This window comes from Marmota marmota, unplaced genomic scaffold (genome assembly GCF_001458135.2).
Source record: "Marmota marmota marmota unplaced genomic scaffold, marMar, whole genome shotgun sequence".
Classification (NCBI taxonomy): Eukaryota; Metazoa; Chordata; class Mammalia; order Rodentia; family Sciuridae; genus Marmota; species Marmota marmota.
In genome coordinates, this window is record NW_025999982.1 from 19,165,837 (window position 1) to 19,173,949 (window position 8,113).

At 39.7% G+C, this 8,113-nt stretch overlaps 1 pseudogene; it reads right to left on the reverse strand.

The window, feature by feature from the left end:
• Window positions 1-922: 922 nt before the first annotated feature.
• On the reverse strand, window positions 923-2,081 carry LOC125617485 (annotated as a pseudogene).
• Window positions 2,082-8,113: the final 6,032 nt, after the last annotated feature.

The window sequence follows — 8,113 nt, forward strand, 5'->3', positions numbered from 1 at the left end:
AGTCCAAACAGGGTCAGGGAGAGGTGTTCAGGAATTGTCCTGGGACTACTTCCCCGTGGATACAGATGGATGACTATCATGAGTACCCCTGTACTTCAAAGTTACCTCTCCAAGCCTAGGGTGTAGAAGTTGATTGGTCCAAGGCACTCTTTCTTTCTTTTTTTCTTTTTCTTTTTTCTGTATTGTGGATAGAACTTAGGAGCCTCACATAGGTTAGGTAAGTGCTCTTCCACTAAGTTAGTATTTTATGATGAAACAGAGTCTTAGTAAGTTGCCCAATCTAGCCTTGAACCTGCAATCTTCCTGCCTCAGCCTCCTGAGTAGCTGGGATTGCAGGCATATCTTCCACAACCAACTCAAGCCAATTTTGTTCATCCAATTTACCTCACCAATGATGGGCTATACCAACAGGTGTATATCAGACAATCCTAAATGACAAAATTTATTTATTAAATATTTACAGACCTTTAAAGGAAAATGAAAAGTAGATCTCTTTACAATAAAAATGGCATTTGAGGGGCTGGGGTTGTGGCTCAGCGGTAGAGTGCTCACCTCCTATGTGCGAGGCCCTGGGTTTGATCCTCAGCACCACATAAAAATAAATAAATAAAATAAAGGCATTATGTCCAACTACAACTAAAAATAGATATTTTTTAAAAATGACATTTGAACAAATAGTTGATTTTTTAAAAAATACATAGACACAAAGGTAAAATATTACTTATAAACTACATATTTAGCTAAAACTGAATTTAGTTCTTTCTTTATAAGAACTAATCTCAGAATATACACATAAATTCAGAGCTTATTCAGAATCTCTTCAAAAATCTATCTGCACTGAAAGGAAAGTACGGTGGTCTCAGCTGCAGGGCCAGTGTCACAGGATTCTCTCCTGGTGGCCTCCACCTGCAGTGTGGCCTGTCAGACCGAGGTCTGGCTATTTTCCATTCAGCTTTTTACGGTATAGGTGCGGGAGACGCTGTCTTAATCATGAAGGAGTATGCTGTATTGGAAGTTTCTGGAAAAGTAATGAGATCAAGCTACATGGTGGTGGGCTTGATTGAGAGCAACAAGGCTCACCCAGGAGGGTCCTCACCAGGTAACTTCTAGAAGCACTTCTTTCTTGGCTTAAGATTCTGCCTCATCATTGTCACTTTCATCATTATTATTCTCCTCATCTTCTTCCCTCTTCTCTTTAAGCATTTTTAGATACTTACTGGCTAAAATCTTTGGCAATATATCTGCAAGAAACTGAGAAGTTTCCAATTCCTCAGCAATGCTTACTAAACCACCATTAAATCAGTGCCTTCTTTCCCTTTCCACTGCCATGTCTGTGGGAATAGGTGACCAGATATCCAATAAAGAGCTTGGTGCCCTGGCTCTCCAGCCCTGGTGCCTCCTGCTTGATGCTGGACACCTCGGATGCGGGACCCAAGCAGTGACACAAGCCACTGCTCCCAGCTCTTGTCCTCGCCCAAGGCTGCGTCCTTCATCTTCCAGCTGCCAAGTGACCTAGTGTTAATAAACAATGAAATTGAAAAGACTATTTCCTGGCAAGATTTCCTCATCCTAACTATGGATGCAAATTACGAATTACTTCTTCTTTTCTTGAACTTTGTTACAGGAGGAGATAGATGGTTCTTGGAAATGCAGCAGCCATCTTGCCTTTGAGGGGGAAGTCAAGAGACTGGCAGAGAGGCCTACCTGGGACCTTGGCCTTATTATGTCACTTTATTAACCTGTCTCAGAGCTTCTTATAAGTAAAATTTTATATTATTCTCATTATTTAAATCACTTTCATTCTGTGGCTTCCAGCCAAAAGCACTCTGACTGAAATACTGTAAAAGGTTCAGAACAAGGAATGGGCAGGCTACCATGGCAAGGCCTCTCAGAGTCATTTACTGGGATTGATGGCCAGATTCTTGACAAAGTCCAGTAGGCTTGCTAAATTTGGGGAAGAAATGAGTCCCAGACTCCTGGAAGCAGTCTTCACCACAACTTTCAGAGAGCTTCTGTGCAGGAAAGAATGAGGCCAAACTCATGGAGAGAGGGAGAGACTTAGCAGTAACAAGTCCCCATTCTGTCACTACAGCTTCTGTGTGCTGCAGCTCATTTTATTCGGTTCTTTAAAATAACCTAATATTTTTCCTAGCTATGTCAGTCGATATATGTAATTGCTTACCAGAGTTTGAGTCGAATTTCTATCATTTGCACTGAAAGAATTCTAAGTCAGACACTCTCTCCTGCCCCTCTGGTACCTGCAGTACCCAGGCCTAATGTACTAACTATTTGTTGATCCTTTCACCTGTCAAACCATTCTTTCTCTGGATCTGGTTACATCATTTACCTCCTGAAGGGTCCTCAGGGCACCTCATGGTAGGCAGCTTTAAAGCACAATTCTTCAGACTGACATTTATTATCTAGTCCCAGCCTACCTTCTGCTATCTTCTGTTACACTTGGATTTTTCACTGAACCATCTCTCACAGTAAGACATATTGTACATGTAGGTGTTTTACACTTTTACATTCAATTAATGAAAAAGTGCTAAAAGCTCCTGCCTTACCTTGAGATGAACACTAGTAATAAGGTTTTCCTCTAACTCTTTAATTCCAAGAATTAGTTGTTTAGTGACTTACACTAAATATTTTAAGAAAAGTCTCAATTTCGTTTTTTACCTATGTGAACAGGAAATAAAGTGTCATTTCAAAATGAATCAATGTACTCATAGATTCAAGGTTTTCCCCAAAAAGAGCTCATTTTATAATTTAATTCAAAGGAAGCAGTAGAAAATGTTCTGTAAAATTGTCTGAAATATATCCGGTCCTTATACTTGGAATAGAATTAAGTGAATATGAAGAGAATTTGCAGTAGTGTTGATACAGCAAGTTCGGGTTGAAATGAATTGGCTTGCCATTCAGCCATATTCTCAGCATTGCTAATCTCTGTTGTGAACACATTCCTCTATCTTTAACATTTTGTATCCTCTTTCCATGGACTCTGCCAGGCTAAAGTTAACATCCTCTTCTTCAGGTTTTTTTAACTTTTTATTTTGAGGTACTTGTAGATTCACATGCAATTGTAACAAATTAGAATATCCCCCATCCCCGTGTGTGTCTCTCTGTGTGTGTGTACCAGAAATTAACTAGGGCACTTAACCACTGAGCCACATTCCCAGATCTTTTTATTTTGTATTTTGAGACAGGGTCTCATTGAGTTGCTTAGGGCCTTGGCTAAGTTGCTGAGACTGGCTTTTCACTTGTGATCTTCCTGCCTTAGCCTCCCTGAGCTGCTGGGGTGTGCACCTGCAAGCCTGGCTCCTTAGCCCCAGTATTAAGAAATGATACAGAGAGATCTCATATACCCTTTACCCAGTTCCCCCCAATGGTAATATCATGCATAATTCTACAATATTAAAACAGGAAACTGATATTGATACAACCCACCCATTTTGTTTAAATGTCACCCATTTTGTATGCACCTATTTGGGTGTGTGAGTATGTGTGTGCGCGCGCAGTTCTATACAGTTTATCACAAGTACAGATTGGTGTGGCTACCAACATAATCAAGATACTTAAAAGTTCCATCATCATCCATAAATCTGCTCTCCATTTCTATAGTTCCCCCATTCCAATGATATTGTATAAGTGGATCATTCAGTAAATAACACTTTGAGATTGCTTTTTTTTCACTTGGCCTGATTCCTTTGAGATCCATCCAAGTTGTGCCTTGTATTGATGATTTGTCCTTTTTATTGCTGAGTAGAACTCCATGATGTGATGTACCACAGTTTGTTCAACTTTTTTTTTTAAGTTGAAGGATATTTGAGTTTGAGTTATTTACAGTTTAGGACTGTTATGAATACAATTGCTATGAAAATTAATGTAAAGACCAAATGTAAACTAAACAAATGTTAGTTGCAGCCCACTAAACTGATTTCATGACCAACTAATGAACATGACCTGCAATTTTTTGTTTTTTTGTGACTCAGGAATTTTTATACTAGTTAAAAGAACTCTTGGATTTATTCAGACATAAAAGTTCAGTATCTAGTATTCTTGTGCATATATAAAAGAAAAATATATATGAAATATATATGCAATTTAAAAAGAAATATTTCCTGTAACAAGAAAAAGGTTAGTTTAGCCACACTAACCTTGTTCTTGTTACAGGAAATACAAAAATAATGGTAATGGAAAGAGACAAATGGCACTTATACAGATGTAGAAGAGTGAGGTTTATTCAGCACTGGTGCAGGCTCAAAAGGGTTCTCTCTGAAGGCTGAGCACAGCCCTTTGTTCTCAGTATCTTTTATACAGCACAGACTTGCAGGTTTCAAGACTTTCTCATGCAAGTAGCCTTGATCTCACCTCCTTCCTTCAGGCAGCTCTGGTTCCTGCCACAGGTGCTGAGCAAGCATAATTACAGAAGCAGAAACTAGCGGGTTGTAGCTCTTTACAAAGATAAAAAGAAACATCTTAGGAGGGAATTGCTGCTTCATTCTCAAACCAAAGACAGGTCTTGCTTTCCTCACACGTGGCTCTACTTTTATTCAGGCTGTCCTTTGTGCTCTCCCTAAAACTTCTTTGTCTGTTGAAGTCCTACTTATTAATGTAAGTTAGAAATGTGTTTGAATACAAATAAGGGGAAACTTGACCACAGTACCTTCAATTTTTTTTCCTTGACCTAACAGGTATTGCTTAGATCAAGAATCGACAATTTCATGTAGGCTCAGATAGTAAAGATTTTAAGTAAATATTGAAGGATAAGAGGCAATTGAAGATATTATAGAGGCAGTGATATAACAGGAGAAAAAACTCCTTCACTGCCCCATTAGCTTGAGGTGGGCAGACTTTGCAGCTAGTCCTCTTCTCTTAGAGATATTCTTGGAAGAAAGAGCTTATTGGTTCAAGAAGGAGGGGTCTGGCCAGCTGAGTGCATAATGCGGATGGCAACTTCCATGGTCATTTTCACTCTGCCCCAGTGACACCTACAGTCCAATATGTCCTTGTCTATTCCTGGCAAGCCCAGCCAATTCAGCCTGGGCAGCTGATCAAGGCAGGGTGGCTTTCAGGCTTACTAACTTTTGGACTGAGAGATTACTACCCAGTGCCCAGCAGGTGTCAATAGTAATGTCCCAGTATATTTGTGGCAACAAGCTGGGCATTCAGCACTGACAATACATAGCTGTTCACTAGGAGATAAATGCTGGGAGCAGAAGGGGTAGTAAATGCAGAAGAGGATGGCCTGGCTCAGTCTTTATTGCCCACAGTGCTAGCCTGTTTAGGCAGTGCCCCTAAATCAAACAAAACAGATTTGGCACAGGGATTGTAGTTGGACAACACTTGTTTAGAGCCAGGTAATTGTTTGTTATACTTTGGGTGGCTTGAAGATACCAGGACTATCATCTCTGTGATTCTCTTGATCTTTCCCTCATGATCCCAAGATGACTGCTTCTGCACCAACCATAATATTTACACTCAAGTCAAAAGGAGGAAAAATAGGAAGAGACTATGATGGTCTTCTTTACTAGCAAAAAATATTTTTTTCCCCAAAGCTGCATGCAACAGGTTTTCTTTAAGTTGCATGGGCCAGAACTGGGTCTATAGCTCCAGTCTTAGGCAATGTTTAGTTTGGATTACATTTCCATCCCTGTGGCCATAGGGGTAGGAAATTATGATTGGCCAGTCTGAGACCATTCCCTTCCCATAAATGAGGGGATAAGATTGTCAGCACTACAAGGTGAGGACAGGGGTGAATTCAGAGTCACTATAATTTTACTAAATTGAAGTATGATTGTGAAGTCATTATACATGGATTTTTAAATACTGCTACCCTGGCAGAATTCTGGGCAGTATAAAAAATGAGTAAATGCTTTTACCTTTGAGAAGTATATAGCCTGGGAAAAACAATAGTTATTTGGTTAAATATAACTATTTTGGTGACAAATGAAAAATGTGTAATAAAATATGGAAGACATGAAATTCTGAATAAAAGGCTCAGAAGTTAAGTCTACAGTATATTTTGCATAAATGAATTGAAACAAAGAAAATTTAAATGCTGTATCCACCGGTGCATTGAAAGTTGTGACCCAGATGAGGTAAAAATGCAGAGCCCTTCCTTACCTTGAGAGGACTGATCCCACCTCCTGAGTTTATCCAGTTTGAAGTTTTAGAATATGCCCATGGACCAGAGATACTGTGTCCTGACAGACCCAGGGAGTATTTGCAGGCTGTGATTTTGTTTCACCTGGGCACACTCAGAGCATCGGCTAGACATTAGGCATTTACTACACCTGGAAGGACACATGCTACCATCAGCCTGTTTGGGACTCAGCCAATCAAAGAACCATTTCACATCTTGTGCTATAGGACATCCCTGATGACTCAAGACATTCTAGGTTTCCTCATGTTCCAAGTTTACCCTAAGCTGAAGAATGCAAAAAGTGGCTGTGGAAACCACAATGAAATGAGAAGATGGTTTGTCCTGATAAGGTGGAGTCATCACATAGAAATGGTCAGAGGGCTTGGTAGCTGCAAAGCAAAGAGCAGAAAATCCTTTTAATGTGTCCTAGCCAGTTCAGTTTTGTCTTTATTTAATAATTATTGCATTCAACCACTATACCCAAGGCACATCAATCCCTGCTTGTCCACCACAGTTGAAATCTCCTAGCAATCGAACAAGCATTGATTCAGTATGGCCATGCACCCATTAAACTGCAGTTATACTTTTCTTGCTAATCAAAATAATCCGAATAAACAGTAAGAACATTGGTTCATATTTCTGTGAAATTAAATAATGCAAACATTTCCCATCTTTGCACAATGCCAGGGCTGTAAATTAAAGGAGAGGGTGCTGAAGGGTAAGGTTCATGGAGTGAAAGAGACCCACAGTCTCCACCCTGACATCTATGTGAAACCACAAGGTTCTTTAGCTTTCTGGATCTGTTTTCTCATCTATCAAATGATAATGTAATTTCTACCAACTCTTCCATTCTATTTTTTTTAATCTTTATGCCTATATTAAAAGCACTCTGAATGCGTTTAGCTCTTTTGTTTATAGGTAACAAAAACTCCCTTGAGCTGGTCAAAGCTAAAAAGAGGTATTTATTAGAAACTCTACTGTACAAGGAATGGCATGTTAGTAAACTTTCTTTCACTCAAAGAAAATCGATTTCTGTTCCTCCCTCCCATTGTGCTGGCAGGAACATGAGAGATGGGGTGTGTGCAGGTGCAGGGGTGTGGATCTGAGAAGCAGAAATATTCAAAATATTTTACGATCACAGGAGCCACAAAGGTGCAAACCAGCTGAACATCAATCACCCTGGGTGAACAGGGTGGGCAATTGGCAGAATGGGGGAGGGGTGAGAGGAAAATAATAAAACACAGGTACCTCTTTTCCTTTATGATTCTTTCCCCCCAATAAATTATAATATTAGTACCTGGACACATGAACAGCACATAAAGATAGATGAGCATTTAATGGAACTCCAGGGCTGACGCAGCCAGCTGGTAAGAATGAAGGGGAACCAGGGCCCTAAATGCCCCTACGACTCCAGCTCCATCTCTTGTATTGCTTTCTCTTTAGCACTATTTCACTGGTTTCTTTCTCTTACCTGCTCAGCTTAGTTTTGTCTGGTTTTCCAGTTTGCAAACTTCTAGTATCTTCTGAAATCACTTTCTGTTGTTGTATGATATATCACATAGGATAAGCCAAATCCAAATTCCCCATAGAGGAATGTAACTGGAAAAGCCTGGGTCATATGTTCTTTACTTGAAGAATCTAACTGTGACAAAGGTGGCATATTGGGGGAAAAACCTCTGCTGGAATCCTAGAGCTTTTTGTATGTAGATGGTGGCATAGGAAGTATATTGAAAATATTTAACAACGGGTATGATGATCTGGGTACTAAGCATTAAGAATGGATGCCAGCCATAAACCACCTATTGGTCCTAGAGCTGGACCAAAGCATTCTAAACTGGATATTGTTCTGGGATAGGGGAAGAGGACGAGTTCTAAGAAAATGCAGAATAATTGTTGTGACTTGAGTTAATTCAAGAGCAGTCCATTATAGAATCCATTATAGAAAAGAAATATATAGTCAAACCCATTTAA